The 25,658-nt window shown below is 41.1% G+C and overlaps 1 long non-coding RNA gene across 2 annotated transcripts in view; it reads right to left on the bottom strand.

The window, feature by feature from the left end:
* LOC110125248 (uncharacterized) overlaps nucleotides 1-25,336 on the bottom strand; it is a 48,586-nt gene extending 23,250 nt beyond the window's left edge. For both annotated transcript variants that reach the window (XR_002310001.2, XR_011490374.1), the window contains exon 1: nucleotides 25,091-25,336. This is a non-coding gene — a long non-coding RNA (uncharacterized lncRNA). The remainder of the gene's footprint in view (nucleotides 1-25,090) is intronic.
* Between the last annotated feature and the right edge of the window lie 322 nt (nucleotides 25,337-25,658).

Here is a 25,658-nt window from a genome sequence, read left to right as displayed (position 1 = left end):
GCTAATTTGGTTCATGGTTATGATTGTGCTAGCCAAGTAGCTGATCATGTATACATCCACTTCTATTTGACTTTAAATAGTTTAGAACTAATCAGACCTCGATAGTTTCAAGGACCAATTGTTTCCTGGTTCTAGGGGGACAATCTGAAATGCTAAGTATTTTCAGAGGGTAACTGAGGGAAACTTCTTGAATCAGCTTACTTTTAGTCTTCCAACTTCTGAACCATAGTGAAGTGAAGTGAAGTGAAATTCGCCCAGTTGTGTCCGACTCTTTGTGACCCCATGGACTATACAGTCCATGGAATTCCCCAGGCAGAATACTGGAGTGGGTAGCCTTTCCCTTCTCCAGGGGATTGTCCCAACTCAGGGATCAAACCCAGGTCTCCCACACAGAAGGCAGATTCTTTACCAGCTGAACTATCAGGGAAGCAGAGAGGAATGATTGAAACACTGCCTCCTAGCAAAGGGTGGAGTCATCTGTCCTTTCTCATTGCTGTTTGCCCACAGTAATCTTCAAAGCTGGTCCTAAAATATACACTTAAGGAGAAATCGCTTGTTTTATGGAGGGGTGAAACCTAGTAAAGTCACAGAAGATGAAAGGGAGGTTTCCTGACTGAACATGTACTTGCATTTCCCAAATATCTCCCAAACCCTACAAGTATTCAAGGGATAATATATATGGAAGACTATAGGTATACACATCTTACTATCACATTATCTAAGGTGCTGTTAAGAGGTTTCAATCAAACAGTGTCTATAAATTTTAACTAATTGACTGGATGCTTCGAATCACTCAGGTAGGACTTGTGTCTACTAAATGTAATCCTGTAGTTTACTGGATTTCAATTCAATTCAACCAAATAACCTAAGAAGGAGAGGGTTCAAAATACTAACTTTTTTTTAGTGGCTGCAACCCTTCTTTCATGCTCCTGTAGCTACTAGCACTTAACTATAACCTAAAACTTACCAACTTATATTTAAACTGCTTGTATACCTGTCTCTGCTTCCTCCCCCCCCCCCCCCACAATCCTGCAGTTAGGTTGAAAGCTGCTTGTGGCTATCAATACATCAGGTCTCCAATGCCTAACAGAGAACTGTGGGGGTCAGTTAGTATTTCAAATCAGTCATATTTGGTCACCATTAATTCCTGGGCTGTCAATTTTGGACATTGTTTGTGGTTATCTTTTATGGTACATGAGGATTTAGTTTTCTTCTTCCATTCTCTCCATATAATTATTTTGATATTTTAATTAATTATGTTTACAGATTTAGGTAATATACCTATCACTTATTTCCTATTCTGTCAACTGTGGACAGTGCTTCTTGACTTTCCATTTCATAAGACCTGTCTGTTGCCTATAGAAAATACTTAAGCAGTTTTTACTATGTAACCAGCACTATTTAATGATTTGCAAATGTTGTTAAGATATTCAGGCACATTACAGACCTCTAATAAAGGCAAAACAACTAAGGCAGAAAAAGGCTATTGACTTGTGAGGGATAGAATTCAGATGTGAACCCATGGAAGCCTGGCTCCAAGTTCACTCTTTTGACTTCTATGTCATGTTACCTTCCTCTCTTCAGAGGTTAATTTCCTGAAGACCAAACCGTATGCAATGTACCCCTGAAAAAAACTATTCAGGCCTACATAATAGCTTCGTTTAACCAATTTAATCAATTAACTAGTTCATTCATTCAGTAACAATTTGTTGAGGGTCTATTATGTGCCAGAAACTGTCACTGTGAGCAGAACAAACCCCTGCTTTCATAGAGTTTACATTCTGGTAAGTTGTGTCTTCTATTCCTTATCTCAGGTTATTTATTTATTTTTATTTCATTTTTAAAATTGAAGTATGGTTGATTTACAGTGCCGTGTTAATTACTGCTGTAAAGGAAAATGATTCAGTTTATTTATACATAAGTATGTACCTTCACGCTAAGCCGCTTCAGTCATGTCTGGCTCTTTGAGACCCTATGGACTGTAGCCTGACAGGCTCCTCTGTCCATGGGATTCTCCAGGCAAGAATACCAGAGTGGATTGCCATTCCCTTCTCCAGGGGATCTTTCCGACCCAGGGATTGAACCCACACTCTCACATCTCCTGCATTGGCAGGCAGGTTCTTTACAACTAGCACCACCTGGGAAGCTCTCTCTATATTTTTTCTTTTTTATGTTCTTTTCCATTATGGTGTCTCATAATATGCTGAAAATTGTTTCCTTGTACTATACAGTAGGTCTTTGTCACTTATCCATTTTATATATAATAGTTTGCCTCTGCTAACCCCATCCTTCCATTTTACCCCAAGGTTCTTTTATCTACTGACTCAAACAACAGATGCTCATGAAGTGCCTAACATAGTTCAGACGGTTTGCCAGGTACTGGGATGCAGAGGTGAAACCAGACACAATTCTTAATTTCAGGGAACTTACACAACTAAGCAGACAATTTCAATGATTGTGTAACCTATGATGATAAGGAAAGTAAGGAGTGTGAATTTTGGGCAGAAAGGAGCAAACCTGTTCAGGTCCTAACAGGTGGAGAGGATCAGGACAGGCTTCCTCTTAAAAATAGCTTTTCACCTGAGGCCCGAAAGGTAAGTCAAAGTTATCCAGGGCCGTTCAGCGCAATCCCTGCAGAGGACAAGCAGCACATAAAGAGGCCTGAAAGTGAGAGAATCTGGATGCATGAAGGAAATGAAAGGAGTTAAATATGTGTGCATGTTCAGTAGTGTCCGACTTTTTGTGACCCCACCAGGCTCCTCTGTCTATGGGATTTCTCAGGTGAGAATACTGGAGTGGGTTGCCATTTCCTCCTTCAGGGGATCTTCCTGACCCAGGTATTGAACCCACGTCTCTTGCATCTCCTGCACTGGCAGGCGGATTCTTTACCACTGAGCCACCTCAGAAGCCAGTTTAACAGGACTGACTGAGGGACAAAACTAAGGTTCAACAACAAAGCAAGTGTGAGCAAAAGGTGAGGTTAGAGAGATGGAGGAGTTGACACCAAGGGCTTTGTCTCCCAGATGGAGGAGCATGTACTCCATCCTGGAAGTTCTGGGAAATTACATTGGCCACCAGTGGTAGTAAGAAGTGACTCTGAGTCTGCTGACTTTTGAACTTGGTTTAGTATGCATTCACACATTTTTCCTTTTCCTCCTTTTTTTTTTTTATCTGCTTAGCCAGGGAGCACGTTATTAATGCATGCTTGCCTAACTAGGGCGGTATGGCCCGCAAATCCAATCACTGCTTCTTTGGCTATGGGGAGCCGGTACTGGGATGGGAAAATATCACATTTCTGGGGCCTGCCTTGTTATTTGCATTTTTTTATTGGCTAAGATTAGACCTGTGGGACCAAGATTGAAGCCAACCACCAAAAAAAAGGAGAAGGCAGGGTTGAGAAGCAATAAACAACGTCAGTAGGGGTTTTAGACATCCACAGACCAATCATTTTTAGATTTATTCTATTTCCTAAGTAGTTGTGGAACACCTGCCAAGTACAAGGAGCACCGGATCTAGTCTGCTGTCATGAAGCCCATGAAAATACAGTCATCAAAGCCATTCATTCCCATTTGGATGTTCCAAACAGCTCAGCTCGGGGTTTGCCTCCTCTTAGAGACTTTCTGACATCCCAGCCTAGGTGACTCTCCTCTCACGGGCCCTCTGAGCCCCTGGGGTTACCTCTACTATCACTGTATCACCTTGAAATACCGGTTTATTTTTCTTTACTTTCAGTCTTACTTAATATTCAGAGTAGGGATTGTGGATTTGCTCTCTATGTACCTAGTACCTGGCATAGCGCCAGGAACACCATAGGCTTCCAATACATTTTTTGTGCAATATGCACTACATTATATGTATCTCTATTCTAGAAGTAACACTTACATTATACGTATACATTATACATATCTCTATTCTGAATAGAATGCTCTATTCTATTCAGCATTCTATAGGAATGCTGAAGAGAGAGTATTTAAATCTGCCCTCAGAAAAGTTAGGAAAAGTTCTGCACAAGAGGTGGTATAAAAATTGTACCATTAAACCTGAGAAGAAAAATGCCAGGAGGAGACACACTAGGGGCAAACAATTCTGCCAGTGGGAGCCAAGAGAATGAGCAAGCCCAGAGGCAGGGAAATCAGGCCTGTTCAGGGAAACTGCTCTTTTCTGGGGTGGCTGGGGTCTAGAGCTCCGGGATCACAGAAGAAGGAAATCCAGAGACTGAGGCCACTCGGAGAACTACGCCAAAGGGCATGGTTTTAAACAGAGGGCCCCTGGGGACAACGTGATCACATCTGCCTTGGAGGAGTGCAGAAAATGTTGAGGTTGGTGGGGAATAGAGAGGTGAACATTGCATCAGGTTTGAAAAGGTAAATCCAGGCTGACGAAATGGCGGCCTGAATTAAGTTGTAGCAATGGAAATAGGAGTGAAAAACAGCCCAAGACAGAATTAGGATGGCAGTGGTTATCGACTGGATGTGGAGGATAGATTGGAGGAGTTGGGGCTTCACTGAGGTTTCCAGTTTGGGTGGCTGGTTAAGAAACAGCACAGCTGATTGGTAAGATTTTTGTCTAATTTCTGGTGTGGTTGCTAATAGACTCTGAAGCAAATAAATAGTACCAAGGAAGAAATGCTGAGAAAGAGGAGGTTTGAAAGAGTAAAAAACTGATTATCAGCCTTAATACTTAGTAATTCAGACTAAAAGCCCAAACTACATTTCTATCCCCTTTTGGCAGATTACCTTTTTTTTTTTTTTCCCCACAAGGATGAGGTAAAAATAAAACTGAATATCTGTGAAATGCTTTATGCCCCATGGGGGAAAAAGGTACATATAAATGGAATACAGTATCCACTGGGTGAGTCATCAACATTATTTTAAGCGGGATTTGTCCCACAGCAGTGGGAGGCAGAGAGGAGCAGAGAGATGAATCCATAACGAGAGAAAAAGAGAAATGGAGTGAAAGAAAAGGTTTTGAGTGGGAATTAGGAGTGCCTGAGCATTACAGCAAGGTGGAGTTTGATGAGGGAGTGTGAGGGAGAAGGTCAAAAGGTTTATTTTTTCCCCTTTCTTTGGGAGGAAGTAGTAAGCATTAAGACAGACTGCTGAGAGTGGAAGGTCAGAGAAGTGACCTGGAATTGTTATTCTGGAAGCTAGGGAAGAAATTTAGAGGAATCTCAGCTGAGAGAAAGCTGTCTCTCCCTGCCTCTCCCCTCGATCCTGCCAAAAGAAAGTTCAATCAAATACAAGTGATCTATGTTGACTTCCTTTCACACTGCTGCCGAGAGTAATTGTCAAGGCTGCATAATTTGCTTCCTCCTGAAACCTGTGATTTCTCTCATCAGGGTAGAACTGCTGAATGAGATATTTGGGAAGAAGTTTCACATTACAGAGTATAGAAGCAAAAGGCCACATGGCTAGACTGAGACGATCATAACCTTCAGAAGCACCAGGTGTTGTATGAGAGAAAAGTGGATTCCCACTTCTCTGAAGGTTGGATGGGGAGATGGGTGGGTGGAAATGTAGATGAGGGAGAGGAATGTTGCAGAGTCACCTGTCACAAGCAGTGGATGAAAGAGGAGGGGAGAATAGTCAGGTGCTCTCTCTCCCTCTCTCTTTCTCTCCCCTTCTTGCTCTCTGGGGGTAGACAATGGTGTCATAGTTAGAAAACTAGCTCTACCTAGGTGTGTATGCATTTATATACTGGCTTTAGTTGCTAAGTTGTGTCCGACTCTTGCAACTCCTCGGACTGTAACCCACCAGGCTCCTCTGTCCATGAGATTTCCCAGGCAAGGTACTGGAGTGGGATGCCAGTTCCTTCTCCAGGGGATATTCCTGACCCAGGGATTGAACCCACATCTCCTGCAATGCAGGTGGTTTCCTGCATTGCAGGTGGATTCTTTACTGACTAAGCCACCGGGAAGCCATACTGGCTTTACCACCTACTACATAAGTGACTAAGGGGAAATTCTTCAATGTCTCTGTGCCTTAGGTTCCCTCATTTATGAAATTAGAATAATAATAATGCTGACTTCATAGGATTATTATGAGGGTCAAAGCACTTAAAATGGATCTTGGGACATAGTGAAGACGTGACAAGTGAATTGTCTTTTTTTTTATCCCTAGTAGGCAGGATGGGATAAGAGGTGATACAATGGAGGGTAGATGGAAAAGAGAATATATAAAGCATCTGCAAGATTTCCTGGATGTTAACATTTACTCATTGAGACCCCAGGCTTCATCCTTTAGGCAAAGTTGGGCTTAATTTTCTCTATTTGATATATACTTCCATCTAACTCATCAAATGGAGAAGGGAATGGCAACCCACTGAAGTATTTTTGCCTGGAGAATTCTATGGACAGAGGAGCCTGGCGGGCTACAGTGCATGGGGTTGCAAAGAATTGGATATGACTGAGTAACTAACACACACACACACACACACACACACACACACACAACTCATCAAATCATAGAGTGTACTATGGAATACCATGAGAGCTTCCATTAAAAAAGATGCTCTGGTTAAATATATTTAGGGACTGACCATACTATCCCTCTGTTCTTGGAGAATCATGGTGACATAGCTTGCCAAAGTCTCTAAACAGTACATTAAACCACACTTAGCTCAGTGTACCAACTAAAAGTTATCACTAGCCATCTGCCTCTGCAAGGAGTAATTCACTAGCCACTGCAGTCACTGACTGTCAACACACCCGGAAAGGAGTTCAGGGTGGAGATCAGGAACAAGGCTCTCTATGCTCTGGGAAAAAACTGGCAGAGCAGGTCTTTACATAGTTAGGTATTTTCAGAAGAAGATTTTATGAGCCTGAATTCTTGCATCTTCTTGTATCTAGTAAAGCTCTAAGATTGCTAACAGACACATCTGTTCCTTATGGCTAGAAGCAATCTTATGCCAAAATGTGCACTTGACTGCATTTCCCTCTTCACTAAAATCGTGTACAACATTGACCTCTCCCCATTGTCTCTTCAGAGCCAGTACCTCAGAGCTATCTGAGATGCTGTCTCCCAGGCTATAGTTCTCATTTTGCCCCAAATAAAGCTTAACTCACAATTCTTTCATGGTGCATTTTTTCCAGTTGATAAATATTTCCCCAAGTTAGCCTGACTACAAAGCTTCTTTCCATACGCCATCAATAAATGTCTATTGAACATTTATTGAACATTCAATAAAGAACATTTATTGAACATAAATTCTTCAAAACATTGGTGACCAAAAATTTCTCAGATCTGTAATCCCAAAATAATAAAACTATAATCCATTAATAGCATCAATGCAATCAGAAAAAAAGATTTGGTGGACTTATAGACACAGAGCCAGTTTCACGGCTGTGCAACCTATGCAGCCACAGAGGTCTCCACACTAAAAAAAAGGTCTTGTTTTTGTGTAAAGGTGTGATGCCACCATCTTGACTGTCTTAATTTTTTCTGGCTTGAGTGTCAGCCTGATTCCCTCACTTGTGTCTCTGTAACCTGTCGGAACCTGGAGTCTCATTTTGGAAAGGTCAGTTGTTCTGGAGTGAGAGTGTGTGTGTGTGAGTGTGTGTGTGTGTGTGTGTGTGTGTGTGTGTGTGTGTGTGAGTGTGTGTGTGTGTGTGTGAGTGTGTGTGTGAGTGTGTGTGTGTGTGTGTGTGTGTTCACATAAGAGGCTCACTGACTCTTTGGTTCCTTTGTGTGGTAATTACCCTTGCCTAAATTATCTACCTAACAGCACTTGTTGAACATCTACTATGAATGAGATGTCATGCTGAGTACTCTGGGGCCAAAGTAGATATGACAAGGACTCTAACCTCTCCTCCTTTGGAGGCTTTGCTTATGCTCTTCATTATGCCTGGAGAATGACATTCTTCTCCCTCTTTCTCCAGCCGCTAGTGTTCCTCTCAGGTGCCACCTTCTCTAAGAAACTTTCCTTTCTCCTTCTAACTGGATCTGATTTGTGGCTTCTCTCAACCTTCAAGACTTTCTTTGGCATTTGTTTTAGTCTGACCTGAGTTGTAAATATTTGTGAACTTCTTATCCCTCAAAAAATTGGAAGCTTTGGCAGTGAAGACAGTGTCTTATTCATCTTCGTATTCCTTGTAGCACCAACAACAGAGCTTTGACAGCTCTGAGCTCAACATATAGTGCCTGAATTACAACTATTAAAAGAAACATAAGGCACAGTCCCTGTTACTGAAGTCATTTAGGTTGTAGTTATAGGGATAATACCTACACATGAGGATGTAATGGCAACTGAAGATAGAGGTGAATGATAACTGCCTAGTGAAAGGAATGGATGAGGATGACATAGGTTTCTTTTTTTTTTTCTTCCCCATTTATTTTTATTAGTTGGAGGCTAATTACTACAATATTGTAGTGGTTTTTGTCATACATTGACATGAATCAGCCATGGATTTACATGTATTCCCCATCCTGATCCCCCCTCCCACCTCCCTCTCTACTCGATCCCTCTGGGTCTTCCCAGTGCACCAGGCCCGAGCACTTGTCTCATGCATCCAACCTGGGCTGGTGATCTGTTTCACTATAGATAATATACATGTTAAGCTGTTCTCTCAAAACATCCCATCCTCGCCTTCTCCCACAGAGTCCAAAAGTCTGTTCTGTACATCTGTGTCTCTTTTTCTGTTTTGCACATAGGGTTATCGTTACCATCTTTCTAAATTCCATATATATGTGTTAGTATACTGTATTGGTCTTTATCTTTCTGGTTTACTTCACTCTGTATAATGGGCTCCAGTTTCATCCATCTCATTAGAACTGGTTCAAATGAATTCTTTTTAATGGCTGAGTAATATTCCATGGTGTATATGTTACCACAGCTTCCTTATCCATTCGTCTGCTGATGTTTCCTGCAAAGAATCAGCTCCACTTGATGGGCAGTCACTGCCTGACTTCCTGTATTGGGTGCAGTCTTGAAGCTACTACCTCACTCAGTGCAAAGAGTGATCAGTTCCTGATGTCTGCCTTGTGTTATAAACTTCACTAGTAGTGGTATGTATACTCAATCTCTTCAATGGTGTCCAGCTCTTTGAGATTCTATGGACTGTAGCCTGCCAGGCTCCCTTATCCATGGGATTCTCCAGGAAAGAATACTTTAGTGGGTTGCCGTGTCCTCCTCCAGGGGATCTTCCCAACCCAGGATCAAACCCACATCACCTGCATCTCCTGCATTGGAGGCAGATTCTTTACCACTGAGCCACAGGGCATGCCTTTAGATTATCCCATGACTCTGGTAGGGTCCGTGGTGTATGGGCTTCAGAGAAGGTGCAGGAATTACCGTGGGCTGACTGGAGTAAGTCAAGGAAAGCTTGGGCCAGGGGCTTTCCTGGTGGTTTAGTGGTTAAGAACCCACCTGCCAATGCAGGGGACATGGGTTTGACCCCTGATCCCTGTGCTGTAGAGTGACTAAGCCTTGTGCCACAACTACTGAGCGTGTGCTCTAGAGCCTGAGAGCTGCAACTACTGAGCCCTCAGGCAGCAGCTACTGAACACTGTGAGCCTAGAACCTGTGCTCTACAAAAGCATCCACCGCAATGAAAGGCCCATGCACCTGAATCAGAGAATAGCCGCTGCTCACAAAAACTGGAAAAAGTCCACATGCAGCAATGAAGACCTAATGCAGCTAAAAATCTAAAAATAATTTTTTTTTTAAATGGAAGGCTCATGCCACGGGTAAAACTATTTCAACCTAGCCATGGAGGATGAGTAGCACTTAAAAGACAAAGAGGAGAAATGATACAAGCAAAAAGGGGTGGAGGTGTAAGAGACTGAGATATTTTTGAGGGTTACTGGATTGATTTGCCTCTCCCATAGGGCCATAAATTCTAGAAGGTGAGGCTCATTTTTGCTCAGCTTGGGACTGTGTATCAGAGTCTGGCAGAGTGCCTGGCACAATGTAAACATTCAACAAATATGTACTAGATGAGTAGGGACTATAGCCAGGAGACTAGGTAGGAAGGAAGAAAGGAGAAGCAATGAAGGATGAATGAAAATGTGACTTAGGAACTGTTCTTGAGACTGAAGAATTACCTTCATCTTGAAGTCATTTTGAAGAGTTGAAATTATTCAGAGGACAACTGGAGTTCCATGGGATGTCAGTGGTATCTGGGTAATATATCCCATGACCAAATAAATATAATTTATTTGGAACCATTTCCCATGATTGGCCTCATCACAGCATCACATACCTGTACCACTCCACTAGGAAATATAAGTCCCAAGGAACTGTGGACATCCAAGCAAATCTCTGGGGCCATTCAGCTGAGATTGAACATCATGGGTGCCTCATGTATTCCACGGACAGATCACTTTCTCCCACCACAGATCAGCAGTCCATTAATGAGTGAGCTGCAGACCCAGGACACACAATCAGGAGCAGAGAAACCTGTAACATGAATCATTTTCTCTGCCCTCCTGGCACCACTAGTGGCAGCACAGTTTGGGAAGATTCATTCCATTCCTTAGGACAACTTTATGAAACAGAGGTAGTTTTGGCCTTTGAGACATATTCACATCAAAATAAATTGAGATATAAAGTGGTTATTTACATCTAAGACATTAACTTTGCATTTGGGCTAAATATAGATCCTAGAATTTATTCTTCATTGTAAACAGAGTAAGCAAACTGATTATTAGTGCAGTGTCATGATTATTGTAATCATTTTTGAGATTTCCTCAATTGAACATCCCTACCTTATTATCTCATTGTGCTGTGTGCTCAGTCGTGTCAGACTCTTTGTGATCCTACAGACTGTAGCCCACCAGACTCCACTGTCTATGGAATTCTCCAGGCAAGAATATTGGAGTGGGTTGCCATTTCCTTCTCCATATGATCTCATTAGAGTATTCAAATTTTGTGGCATGTTTGAAAGAAATTGTCTTGCGTCTCAAGGAATCAATATTATTTAAATATTTTGATTGACAACAAAGGAACCTAATGGTTAGGTTGGTTGCATTTCATCAAGACAACAGTCCTTTGGTGTTTGTCAAAGAAACTGTGCTTTGTATATTTGGATTAAAACTTATATTTATAGGATTGAATGTAAATATACTAAAAGTTTACAATCTATATAATAGATTTACAATGTTTAGTAAAGAAAACATTAGAGATAGACTAAGTTTAAGGATTAGTTAGTTGTTTCTTGATCTGGATAGTGAATATTCTCATGTGTTCAGGTCTTGAATATTCTCTTAGCTGTTCAGTTCAGTTCAATTCAGTCTCTCCATCGTGTCCAACTCCTTGCAACCCCATGAATCACAGCACACCAGGCCTCCCACGCCTCCATCACCAACTCCCGGAGTCCACTCAAACTCATGCCCATCGAGTCGGTGATGCCATCCAGCCATCTCATCCTTTGTTGTCCCCTTCTCCTCCTGCCCCCAATTCCTCCCAGCATCAGGGTCTTTTCCAATGAGTCAACTCTTCGCATGAGGTGGCCAAAGTATTGGAGTTTCAGCTTCAGCATCAGTCCTTCCAGTGAACACCCAGGACTGATCTCCTTTAGGATGGACTGGTTGGATCTCCTTGCAGTCCAGGGGACTCTCAAGAGTCTTCTCCAACACCACAGTTCAAAAGCATCAATTTTTCGGGGCTCAGCTTTCTTCACAGTCCAACTCTCACATCCATACATGACCACTGGAAAAACCATAGCCTTGACTAGATGGACCTTTGTTGGCAAAGTAATGTCTTTGCTTTTTAATATGCTATCAAGTTTGGTCATAACTTTTCTTCTAAGGAGTAAGCGTCTTTTAATTTCATGGCTGCAGTCACCATCTGCAGTGATTTTGGAGCCCAAAAAAATAAAGTATGACACTGTTTCCACTGTCTCATTTATTTCCCATGAGGTGATGGGACCAGATGCCATGATCTTAGTTTTCTGAATGTTGAGCTTTAAGCCAACTTTTTCACTCTCCTCTTTCACTTTTATCAAGAGGCTTTTAGTCTTAGCTGTTAATTTATGTGTATTTTTAGATACACTAAAAATTTGAAAAAAATCATTGCTTAGTTTGCTCTCTTTTTTTTTAATCACATTTAAGACTAGAATCCATTAAGAACCCAGGAGAATTAAATCTGATAAAATTTAGAGGGAGAAGATTATTTGAAAGTTGAGAGATTTAGGGTAGCTAGAAATGAAAGAAGATAGCTTATTTCTCATCACATTCACCTTGAAAAATTAATTTCATAGAGTTGATATGATATTAATCATAATCCCTTGTGTGGTTCTAATAATGAATAGCTTCTAGGCTAAAGATGAAAGATTAAGAGTTTGGAAATAATTTTCCTCCTAACCAATGAAGTGTTTCTCCATCTATCTTGTCAAAAGTAAGATCAACAAGCACAGGAGAATTGCATAGAAATGAAAAGATCATAGTATACCCTTAACATACACCCTTGGCATATTATCTTGATGCCTCAAAAATAGGAAACAATGCCAAATATTTGTTTACATATGTCTTTTTAGAACATTTTCACTTGTATTATTCACTGAGGCTTCACAGAAAAAGTCAAGTGAGATGAGGTAGAAAGGTAGAAATGTTTGCAATGGTTACAAATGCATAAAAAGATAAGTAGTTTACCCCAGGCTTCATAGTCAAAGTAAGAATTCAACCACAGCTCCTGACTCTAGTCCAGTTCTGTCTTCTGTGCTCCTCAAGTACTCTGTATTGAATATTTATCATTTGTATAATTAGATTAGATATAAAGAAGGGTTGGTCACAACCCTGTATTGTCTATTTCCTATTAAGCAGAAGACCAGGTTCCTTGGGTAATGGAAACAATGGATAAATCCTTTCTAATTGATTGCCAACTCTTCCTCTAGACAGATCCTTCACTTTCTTAGAAACTGAATGGGATGGGATTTACTAACTTACAAGCAAAACTGCAGTAACCCTTGTGTTCATGTTCTCTCTCTCTAGACATGGTAAACGCTGTGTGTTTGAAGCTCAGATACTCTTGAAGCTCTGATGACCTGAATGAAATACAAAACTCTTAATATCATGATGAGAGTCAAATCATCCTCAATTAGCAAAGTAAATCAAGGACTTGTGAATAGATAGGGCAATCCACAATGCTCTTTGGAAGATACAGTGATTTCCAACTTCAGCTCACTAAATTAACATGATATATCATTTTATGCAGGGCTTCCCAGGTTTCTAGTGGTAAAGAATTCACTTGCCAAGCAGGAGACACTGGCTTGATCCCTGGGTTGGGGAAATCCCCTGGAGAAGGAAATAGAAACCCGCTTCATTATTCTTGCCTGGGAAATCGCATGGACAGAGGAACCTGGCCAGGCTACAGTCTATGGGATCACAAGACAGTCAGACACAACTGAGTGACTAAACAACAACAACAATTGTTTTATGCAAAAATATATTGTGCTTTTATAAAAAAAATCTGAAATTGAAAAATAATGTATGAGTGTATTCAGAATTTGTACTCTATATCCTTGTTACTGTTTAGAGGCTTCACAACAGATCTTGGGGGAGGAATTCTACAGGAATTTACTGCAAGGAACTTAAAATTATTTTGTAAAGATAGCTGCAGACTAAGAATGGAAAGCTGATCTTTCTGCTGCTACCTGTGTTGTTCACCAATAAGCTTAGAAGACTGAATCAACTTTTTCCTCTTGGGTTACGATCAAGTCAGGGTGCATTTTTTTTTTTTTAAATTTCATGTTGGGTTTTTGCTGAATCCCAACTTGGAGTTAGGACTGGTCCACTGCGGTATATTCATTCTCATTTCCAGTGGTAATCATGGCAGTGACTCTCAACCTCAGCCCCACTGTCTCTTCCCTTACCTTCTGGAACTCAGGAGAGAAGATTGGAGATGCTCCTGCTTATCTTTCTAAGTAATGGGTGTGATCTTTGCAATAAGCATTATCTTCATTTATTTTCCCCTCAAAAATTATTTATTATGTGAAGGGATAAATCAACAGTCCTTTATATTTAATATCAGAGAATTTAGTTTTGTTCCCATTGAAACCTATATAGACAGATCACTTTACCTCATTTCCTCATTTGAAATACTTTAACAGATTCAAATAGACTAGAAAATCCCTAAGTGATTTCTAGCTTTAAAAAAAGTACACAAATTCTACATTAGTAGGACCATTTTGGCATAAGTATTTCCAATCAAAAGGATAGGAGTTTAACTCAATTTACCAGTAACCAATAATCAAATGACTCATTATAAAATAATTTTGTGCTCAGAATATTTCCTTTATCACCAGTTGAAAAAGCCCATATTAATTTTGTCGTTCAAAATTATTTCTTAGGTTCTTTTTTTGCTGTTGTTATCTCTGTTGTTGTTGTTTTTTTTTGATGTGTATGTGATTACAATACTTGACTTCTTTTTTAAAATTTTTTTTAAAATTGTTTATTTTAATTGGAGGATAATTGCTTTACAATATTGCATTTGCTTCTGCCATATAACAACATAAATCAGACACCAGTCCCCTCCTTCTTGAACCAGATGAAGGGATAAAGTTGTGGTACATATATACAAGAGAAGCATTATCTTCTATACAGCTCTCTCTGCATTCAGAACTTTGAAAAGGAAAGACACATCATGGGGGCTTGGTGATAAATTCCTGAATGTGTTTTTTGGAGGGGTAGATCATGCTGTCATTGCCCCAGGCATTACTTATTCTTTTTGTTCCTTTCTTGCCCACCCCCTCCCCCCAACTCCAACATGAACTAATATGCTCAGAGCATCCTGGAGTCATCACTGTGTCCATAAGCTCATAAGTATACTGGGAAGATTTCTAAGATACAAAGGAAGAGATAGAAGGAGGGAAATTGTAAAAAAAGAGTCTCTTGACATTGAGATGAGCTTAGATGTAAATATGTAGTTTATCCTTTCCTTGATTACATTTATGTGTACAACTTTTGAGCAAAACCACAATTTTAGAAGGTACAGCTATCCTGTGATTACCCTAATATATCATGCAGATTGCTGTGAATACGTGCTGTAAATGTATTATGCTCTGGAGGAAGAGAGAGATTTAGATGAATTAGTGTCATCTATCTTACATATTCCTACCCTTCTAATTTTGATGGTGAATTGGATTTATGTAAGCTCTGGAATCTTTAATTTTTCTGAAATGTGTTTATTTCAGCTTATGGAACAAGGGGTTTGTATTCTTTAAAGCTGAGGCAAATGTGAGGAAGCCAAGATCTTGCAGAAACGTGTCTTATTTTTATTTTTGAATTGCACAGCTCTTATGGACATACAAAGGCTCAAGGAATTCAACATGGTTTTTAAGACCATTAACTCTGATTTAAGAGGAATGGAATAAATAAAACTTTGTACAGTAAGATATGATTTAATTAGTTTTCTTGGGAGGCTGTCTTGGTTGGAGTCAGGTAGCCCTAACCTTGAATTCCAGCTTACAGGATCACTGTCTGTGTGGCCTTTAGTAAACAACTAAACTTCATGACAGCCAAAGAATTGATGCTTTCAAATCACGGTGCTGAAAAGATTCTTAAGAGTCCCTTGGACTACAAAGAGATCAAACCAGTCAATCCTAAAGGAAATCAATCCTGAATATTCATTGGAAGGGCTGATGCTGAAATGCCAATGTTTTGGCCACCTGATGCCAAGAGCTAACTCACTGAAAAAGACCTTGATGCTGGGGAAGATATAAGGCAAAATGAGAAGGGGGCAACAGGGGAGAAGATGTTTGGATGACATCATCAACTCAATGGACATGTTTTTGAACAAACTCAGGGACATAGTGAAGGACAGGGGAGCCTAGTGTGCTGCAGTTCATGTGGTCACAAAGAGTTGGATACTACAGAGCAACTGAACAACAGATTAGGCATCCAAGTTAAAATGTAAAAGAGACAGATTTAGAAGCTTAGAGTTCAGCTGTTTGAAATATAACTTCAGGAGTCATCCTCACAAATGTGGTATTTAAAACCATGGCTTATATGAGGTCCCTTTCAGAGTGAATGTACATAGAGAAGGAAAAACTTCCAAGGGCTGACTCTTGGGGCACTTAAAATAATAACAGTCAGGGAGAAGGGAGAAACCAGAGTGGAGATTGAGAAGGGGCACCAAGAACATCAGATGAACTAAGGGAGTGGTATTCCAGGGGGTTGGGGGGGAAACGCACCTGAAGAAACTGTTTAAAGAAGGAGTGAGAGACTAGTGAAAATGTTCAGATACAAATGAAGAAATAAAACTGAGAATTGGCTAATGGGTTTGACAACATGGAGGTGGCTGATGCTATTGATAAGAACAATATTAATGGAGTTGTTCAGTTGCTCAGTCAAGTCCGATTCTTTGTGACCCCATAGATGGCAGCATGCCAGGCTTTCCTGTCCTTCACCATCTCCCGGAGCTTGCTGAAACTGATGTCAATCGACTTAGTGACACCATCCAAGCATCGGATCCTCTGTCATCCCCTTCTCCTCCTGCCTTCAATCTTTCCCAATATCAGGGTCTTTTCTAATGGGTCAGCTCTTCACATCAGGTGGCCAAAATATTGGAACTTCAGCTTCAGCACCTGTCCTGCTAGTGAATATTCAGGACTGATTTCCTTTACGATTGACTGGTTTGATCTCCTTACTCTCCGAGGGACTCTCAAGAGTCTTCTCCAGCACCATGATTGGAAGGCATCAGTTCTTCGACACTCAGCCTTCTCTATGGCCCAGCTCTCACATCCATACATGACTACTGGAAAAACCACAGCTTTGACTATACAGACATTAATTAATGGAGTACTGAGGACTCAAATCTGATTAAAATAGTGAAAGGAAGAATGGAAGAAGAGAAAGTGGAGAGTGTGGTCAGGAAAAACTCTTAGCAGTAAGGAAGAAATTAGCCATAATGAGTAGCAGAAAACATGGGACAATAGCTGGAGGAAATCTCTCCCTCCCATTCTCTGTCCTCCCCTTCCTCCCTTCTTTCCTTCTTTTCTTCCCTCTTCCTTTTTCTTCTCCTGTCCTCCTCTCCCCTTTCCTCCCTTCCTCCCTCTCTTCCTTTCTTAAATATGGGAGATACTATGGTAAAAAGGAAAAATAAATAAATAAATGCAAGAGAGAGGAGATAGTTGCAGAAGTGAGATTCCTGAGAATGTGGGAGCTGAGTTCCAGTGAACGAGTGTCTGTGAAAAGGAACAAGGATGGTTGATCCATTGTAAATGAAAAAAGGGAAAGGTTCTAAGGACCTTTGTATGTGGGTTGGTAGATTTGGTGACAGGAGAATGGGACACCTTGCTTCTGATTGATCTTATTTTTTCAAGGTCATCAGCTGCGAGGAGAAAGAAGGGGAAAGATTTTGTTAGTTTGAGGAGAGAGAAGAAAGCAGGAAGTCAACATTTAGGAGAGTAGAAGAGTTATGGGACTAGAAAACGTGATGAGATTGAAGGAGCGAAAAAGGAGGAAAGGAGTTTTGGTGTATGGAAGGGGGTGATAGTAATGCTGGCTGTAGAGTCTAAGCTGGGAAAAGAGGTAAGTGAGCGCCTTAGGAACTGAAAACCAGCGAAGTAGTTAAGTCAATATATTTGAGGTGGAGTGGGGTGAAAGAGGTACTGGAATCAGAACACTAAAATGGATGAGATACAAGGATAAAGTATGATGGGTACTTCCCTGGTAGTCCAGTGGTTAAAACTGGGGATGTCCCTGGTGGTCCAGTGGCTAAAACTCTGCACTCCCAATTAAGGGGACCAGGGTTGACGATCCCTGGTCAGGGAACTAGACCCCGTATGCTGCAATAAAGAGCTTGCGTGCCACAACTAAAGATCCCATATGCCACAATGAAGACCAAGTGCCATCAGAAATAAATAAGTAAATAAATAAAATTTTCTTAAAAAAAAAAACAGGATATGATGGCCAGGAGACCAGTGTAATGGATGAGATGTCATACTTTGGTGTATCTAGAGTGTGTATCTAGAAGATGGTCATTGGATTAAGGGTCTAGGTACGCTTAAAATATGGGAGGAGAGCTGGCCAGTGTTTGAGAAAATAGTCCATGTGTGTGCGTGCTGAGACACTTCTGGATATTGAAATCAGCAAGAGCGGTAGCACAGGTAATGACAGAGAGTGTGAACATTTGCAAGAACTGAAGGTTGGGATTTTTTAATTCTGGAGAGGACTGCAACAAAGAGGAGTCTCTGGTAGTACTGTCTCATGATGTAATCTTCAAAGTCTCTGTGTCGAGACTCCCCAAGAGTCTACAACTCTTGGTAGTCTACAACTACCATGGAAGTCCTGCTCCACCATGGAAGTCCTTCTCCACCATGGAAGTCCTTCTCCACCATGGAAGTCCTTCTCCACCATGGAAGTCCTGCTCCCACATTGCTGCGGCCTCTGTGGCTGCGGGATCTCAGCTGCCCTTCCAGCCAGTAGAGCTGCTCATCCAGGGTGTTGAGTGGTGTGTTCTGAGCAGAGTCCTGTCTCTTGCTTGTCTCCATCACCCCGAGGTGAGGCTGACATACCTGGTCCATGCTCAGGTAAGTCACCTTACACTTTGGCTGTAAGAGGGAGAAGGTGCACTCCTTCTAATTATGAGTAACTGGGAGTGAGGAGGATCCAGCAAAAGGATTGCTTGGTCCCTGAGTGTTAAAAAGAGGGTAAACTTGCAGCAGGTTCGTGCAACGTCTTTTCCTCTAGACCTCATACATGCCTCTCAGGGTGGCTGAGCTAAGTCATGTTCCAAAGCACCCATTCTCACAAAGGATGTGCAAGCTGTGACTCCCCTCCCGTTCAGAGAATCTAGTTATCACAAAGAGCTCCTCTTTTTTTTTTTTTTTTTCAATTTCAGACTCTGTCCCAATTTCCTGCAATCTCCCTGTAACCTGACTTCAGTGACAAGCTTCTCCCCACAACCTCCAAACAGAAAAGTTTAAAAAAAAATTCTGCATATACCTCAGTGTCAATGATGCAATCTCTATAAGTTTTCCTTTATTCTCTCCATTTTCCTGATGTCACCCCCTCTTCAGGCTCCTTGGTATTTCCATGAATTGCTGGATGCAAATTCATACTTATTTGGTGGCAGAGAGGTACACTGCCACTTTCAAAGATGAGGTACACTTGTGGACACCCCACTGTGCCTCTCTTCTATCAGATCAGTGATAGAATTTGATCTGTGCACAAGCCCACAATCAAATAAAAAATGTGTTATAATAGTATAGGGATCTTCACAGAGAATAGGTAGAACCTAGGAACACTCCATTTTCTATCACTGTTGATCCAACTGGGCTATAACCAATTTATTCAATCTGATATAAACCATTGTTTTTTTTTTTTCCAATTTTTGCTTCATTTTTCATATCGCAGTTCTGTAAATATCCCAACGCATGAATGCTCAGTCGCTCAGTCACGCCTGAGTCTTTGGGACACCATGGACTGTAACCCTCTAGGTTCCTCTATCCATGGAATTTCCCAGGCAAGAATACTGAAATATTCTGGAATACTGGAGTGGGTGGCCATTTCCTTCTGCAGGGGGTCTTCCCTACCATGGATCAAACCTGCGTCTACAGCATCTCCTTCACTGGTAGGCAGATTCCCTATCACCACCAGAGAAGTCCCATATATACCAATACTCATGGTTAATAGATGGTTTTAAAGTATTTTTTTTCTCACAGGCACTTACAAATTTCATCCCCCACCCCAAAAAGGTAAAAATTATGATAATAATGATAAACCTAGAATACACACCAAAGAAAAAGGGAGAAAACAAAAATCATCTACAATGTTACCATCCAGAGATATCACAGAGTTGTTACTATTTCTATCTTGCTTTCCCCTCTGCCTCTACGATTTTTTAAAAATAATGATTATATATAACTGTGTGTCTTGCTCTAAGAATAGTAAATGCTAGAACTACAGATTTAAGATCTTATTGTTGATTAATTTGATTGAAATAAATAAGATAAAGTGAAGTTATAGTACACGTAATACAAAGTATCTAGGGCTTCACTTGTGGCTCAGTGGTAAAGAATCCACCTGCAAAGCAGGAGATGCAGGTTCTAGCCCTGGGTTGGGAAGGCCCCCTGGAGGAGGGAATGGCAACCCACTCCAGTATTCTTGCCTGGAGAATCCCATGGACAGAGGAGTCGGGCGGGCTACAGTCCATGGGGTATGAAAGAGTCAGACATGGCTGAAGTGACTTAGCATGCACAGGATACAAAGCATATACTACTATGGATTTTTTTTTTTTTAAGTAATTCTAGAAACCTCCTTCAGAGACTGACCCTTCCTAGTCTATATCCTCATCTCCAGCCACAAGAAAAAGAAAAACAATAAAACAGAAAATGCAAGCTGACATTTTCAATTTCTGTCCTGCTTCAACATAATGGGAACTTTTCACCTTCACTTCCAGTGACTAAGTGGCCCATTGATATGATTGGTGGATTCCATTACGACCCTGCGATGCTGGGAAAAGGGACAAATCACAAATACCGCTCAATAATTCCAATTTTAGCGAGATTTTTATCTCTACCCAGGAGATGTCTAAAAATGATCCATGGGTGATTTGAACTGGACTGGCCAACTTCTATTTCAAAAAGAATTGAAAAAAGGAGATTTATGATGACAGCCTGCATATTTTTCCAGGCCAGTATTCATACTGTGTTTCTGATAGCAGGTTGGTACTGCTGCTATTTCATGCCACAGGCATGCCCTTGCCTTTTGCGAGGCAGAACCACTTCGTGTAGGAAATTAACTAACCAACTAGAAAGAAAGACACATAAATCTGATGTATTTATGGCTCACACAAGCACCCACTGTTCCATGCAGTCACCATTGGGGCATCCATCAGTTGCATCCATGTGACTCTCTCCTCTACTTCTGAGTATGGGATAATACTGGTGCTTTGGTGCCCCACTGGGGGGTCCCAGAATCTCAATAATAAGAACTTTTTTTCAAAACAAAGAATATATATTTATTTTTGAAAGTGTATGATGATGTCTAAAGCCAATCGGTTATATCAATAAAGACATTCTGCATATTAATTTCTGAAATACATGTTGCCCCAGCACCCTTTTTCATTTTCTCTGCTCCAACACCTCCTCTTTTAGGCTTACGATGGGAATGGAGACATCAGATTAAGCATCACAGGGAAAATCATTCATCTGGTTCATAAGGTGCTGAGGCAAAGAGTAAGTTAACCACCTGACAGATAATGCTGGCTGCTCTTCTGAAATTTACTGTCCAATTTTGCAGTTTGAATTGGAATGGGTAAAGTCTGCATTGAGTTTACTTTGGTAATAGGAAAGTGTCCAGACCCGCATCGCTCAGTTTGCGACTTGAGGTTCTCCATGCCACAGCCCCGCCTTGCAAGCCAGCTTCTGATAAGTCAAGTGCACAACAGGACTGAGGATGGGCCCCAGAGACAAACACCTCTCCTGCCCCCTTCCCAAGCCAGCAGCAAGCACAGTTGGTGAGTCTGTCATTTCCAATGGTTGTCACAGAGACACAAATAGCAAGTATACAACTCAGCCTACAAACATAAGTGTGCAAGGAACCCTGTCTCCTTTATTTTCCAAGTTGTTTTCCAAATTCCTAGTCAATGCTAATTTCAAGCCCCAATTGATTGGGATTGTGCAAGGCATTCTCAATCAATCTGGAGTCTTCTCTTTCCACTGCCATTACCATCTGGCGTTAATTCTAGTCTCAGGAGATGTGAGTAAAGACAATGCACTGAGGCAAGGGCCCCATGTAAACTTTGGCTCACACAAGCACCCACTGTTCCACGCAGTCAGCATTGGGGCATCCTTCAGTTGCATCCACGTGACTCTCTCCTCTGCTTCTAAGTATGGGAGAATACTGTTGCTTTTGTGCCCCACTGAGAGTCCTAGAATTTCTGCGGGGGGCCTAAGCTCTGTCTGCAGAGTGTGGTCCTTCCAGGAAAAGTCATCCTCCTGCTCATCTCAATACTCAAGACCTAGTTCATGCTCACTTCCTGTAAGTGACCTCTCTTTGTGACTCCACAGCTCATTTCACCTCTTTTCCCTTTACAGGTCCCATAGCACTCACCTAACACTCATCATGCAGGGATTGTCTTGTTCAGCTTTCCACAATTTTTTGTAGAACATTTTAGGGATGGGCTCCATCACCTTCCCCTTCACTTCTTTATGAAAATGTCTTCCTTAGATAAATTGGCACTCCATCTGGAAGCTAAGAAATCTACAAGCTTACGCAGAAGGGTGAAGAGAGGAGGCATGGGTAATGGGGAGAAAATGCAGACGCATGTGGTAAGTTATCAAGATTATGCACCAGCAAGTCAAAGACATGCTGTGTATGTATTTTATCTTTTGTAGTACACTAACGCTCCAAGGCAGCATCCCGTGTTAATGACTTTTCATCTCGGCATCCAGCCCAACTGATAAATGCATCTGCTCTATGATGACTCTATTTCAAATACGATGAAGAAATAAAAAGGAAATTAAAAAGTAAATATACATTTTCACCAAAGCAATATTTCTTCTCAGGATGTTGGTTGGGAAACAGCATACACAGAAATTGAAACCAAGAAGGAACATGTGAGGCCTTCTTGGTGACAGATGACTCCCTCCTCCCCACCACGCCTGTTTCTTATTTGTAGAAAAGCTTTAGCCTCCCAAGTCTTCCCTGAGTTCCAAAGAATACATTTAGTCAGAGAAGTGAAAAAAAAAAAAAATGCTGAAACAAAGAAAAACTGTCAAACAAGACAAAATAATAATAGTTTAGCCATAAGGCAAAGTCAAGGATGTTTAGCTCCTCCTCAAAGGCTATAGATAATATTCTGAGTCATATCCTTGAGTTGTTGGGTGGATTCTAAAACCCCTACTCACCCAGAAGTCAACTGCATGCTGACCATAAGCTCACAGGCTTTAGGTTGGTTGGTTGTTTAGAACCAGAAGAAAGATGATGTTGACCCCCAAAATACTACCCATTTACCTCACTAACAGCCAATCAGAAGAATGTCCATGATGTCCAATCATGTAACCCATGACCCTCTCTCTCATACTGTCTCTAAAAACCTGTTCCCTGAAAGCCACTGGTGGGGGCGGGGTGTGGCCTGGGGAGTTTGAGCATTAGCTGCCTGGTCTCCTTGCTTGGCCCCATGCTGGGCACCTTGCAATAACACTGTACTTTTCTTCATTATATCTCAGTGTCAGCAGAGTGGTTCTAATATGACAGGGCAAGCAGACCCAAGTTTGGTTTGGTGAGAAAATGACTAACAGATTAGCCCAAATAATGAACTCTTTTACCACCTATTCATTAGTAACTCACAGCAAATTCCATTCCATTCAATCAGCATTTGTTTCATTTCTACAAGTTGCTGCAGTATTAGACCCTGGTGACATAGAGAAAAATAAGGTGTGATTATAGGGTTACATTTCATATGACTGCTTGGAATTTCCTAGCACGTGGGTTTGTTAAACAGATATAGATAGATACATAGGCATACAAGAAACTATTTTTTTAAATACAGTACTTGTTTTTCAAAGAGATAACCCTAGAACTCCAACTTATTCCTAATTAGAGAAGGGAAAATATAGGGTATGATGGTTTTGGGGAGACTGTAAGTGAGCTGGAACCTCACAAGCCAAGAAGCTCATCAAAACACAAAACATACCACATGATACTAGTTTCAGATGTGCTAATATAAGGCTGCATGTCTCTTTACCTCAATTAAAAACAAACAAAAACTTTTCAATAAACAAAACCAAAACAGATGCTATTCTTCTCAGGTAGCTAAGGACTAATTCTAAGCAGATTTTTTTGTTTATAGATCTTTATTTATTAAAGTCCAAGAATTGCTGCTATTTGAACAGGTCTTACAGAGTACATATAAATATTTTTATCTAAACTGAGACATTTTTGAAAGCAAAAGAGAGTACTACTATTATTAATTACTTTGTGACAACAGGAAGCATAAACCAGGAGTATGGCCATGCTAGTCTTGCAGACTGACAGCCAAAGTGAGTGAAAGCAATTTAAGAGCAAACTAAGATACAAATAGACATCAAAGACCCTGGGAACCTCTTCTGAATAAATATCAAGCCACAGCTGACCCAGAAATAGATTCTCCTCCTATTTGCAGTGACTGTGAAACAGTCGCCCCAGAAGAATCCCACAAACTTTTCTGCCACCTCCATGGTTCACCTTTAGCAAATTTCCTGAATTGGAGCTTTACTATTCTCAAATCTGGTATTATCACAATGTTTGCTTGTCTTTGGACTTGTGGGAAAAGAACTAAACAAAGATGGTGAATATTAAATGTCAAGAAGATCATATTATTTTGGTGTGCTTGCATGGGACATTGAATTTGTGAGCAAAGTTGAGTATTGAATGCATACTTAATAAATTTTCCTATTTTAATAACATTCATGTTATAACTTTTATATAGTAGTACACACATACTTATTATATAGATCATTTTAAAACTACAAGAAAAATATACAGAAGGAAATTGAATTACCTGTAAACCCATTATCTAGAGAAAACATTTTTGTATATTTCAATTTATATATTTCAGATAGTTGGGATTATTTTGTATAGGTCATCTTTTTCTTCCCTTTTCCACCTACAATTTAACTACCTCAACTCAATGGTCATGCAATATTCAAAAATGATGCCACCTAATGTTTATGGATGCTATTATACTATATACCATATCATTTTACCTATGTTACATACAGTCCTATGAGGTAAGTGATTTTATTAACACATTTTGAAGATGAAGAAATTGGGCATATTTAGATTAGGGAAGTCACTCAAGGTTTCACCAGAACTAAGTACAGAACGGGATTGAACCAAGTCTGAGTGATTCTGGAGCTCAAGTGCTAACCAACAGGCTGAGTCCATCAGGTATTGGTTATGAAAACAAGGTTTTTTGGTTTTTTTTTCCCAGAATGAAAAGATTTGATACAAGGAATATAAAGCTCATACAACCTTGTTTACGCCTCCCATTGGCAGAGAGCAACAGTCAGGAAGTCCCAAATCTAGAAACACAGGGCAGTGATACCACTATTGCTAAAATCAGCGACCAGCAGCACCCTAAGAGCTGCTGGCAAAAGCCCACATCAGTCATTCGCTGAGGCCCACACTTGCCCAGAGCTTCTTCCAGAAGCATCTTTTTCTCCTACCTTGCAAACCTTGGAAGGTGCTGTCCCCGGTGATATCCAAACAGATACCTCCCACCAAGGAAATCTGTAAAATATTGTTTCCAGGCATTCGGTGCTTGTGGTGCAGGGGAAAACTTAAAATGACGGGGAAGACACAGAGGTACATAGGTGAAATTGAGCCCACAGGTTACGCGACAGACCAGACTTTTGCCCCAGCATGGTTAATACTCTGGCCTATGACCACCAGTGAGTCAGTGGTAACTCAGATCTCATTGGCTCGTGTCTCCACCTGCACCGCATTTCAGTTCTCTGTGAGAATTCAGGTGAGCTCACAAACGGTCCTCCCGGCTCCTCACTCCTGGCCCCTTGCTGTGCAGCCGGCACGGCCACTAGAGGGCAGCACCTCCCCACCACCACCGCAGCTGGTGCCCCTCCCCAGGCTGGGTGCCCTCCTCCCATAGCTGCAGACGCTCAGGTTTCCAGAGGATGCCTCCAGTCTCACTGTCTTGAACCCAACCAGGGTTTTTCCTCAAGTGATGCTGGCTCTTCACTGAGTCCTCCACTTCTTCCCTGAGTACCAGGCAGGGTT

Source organism: Odocoileus virginianus, chromosome 11, assembly GCF_023699985.2.
Source record: "Odocoileus virginianus isolate 20LAN1187 ecotype Illinois chromosome 11, Ovbor_1.2, whole genome shotgun sequence".
NCBI classification, from domain to species: Eukaryota; Metazoa; Chordata; class Mammalia; order Artiodactyla; family Cervidae; genus Odocoileus; species Odocoileus virginianus.
Note: the sequence above shows the minus strand (reverse complement) of the source record. Positions and strands in the feature narration are given on the sequence as shown.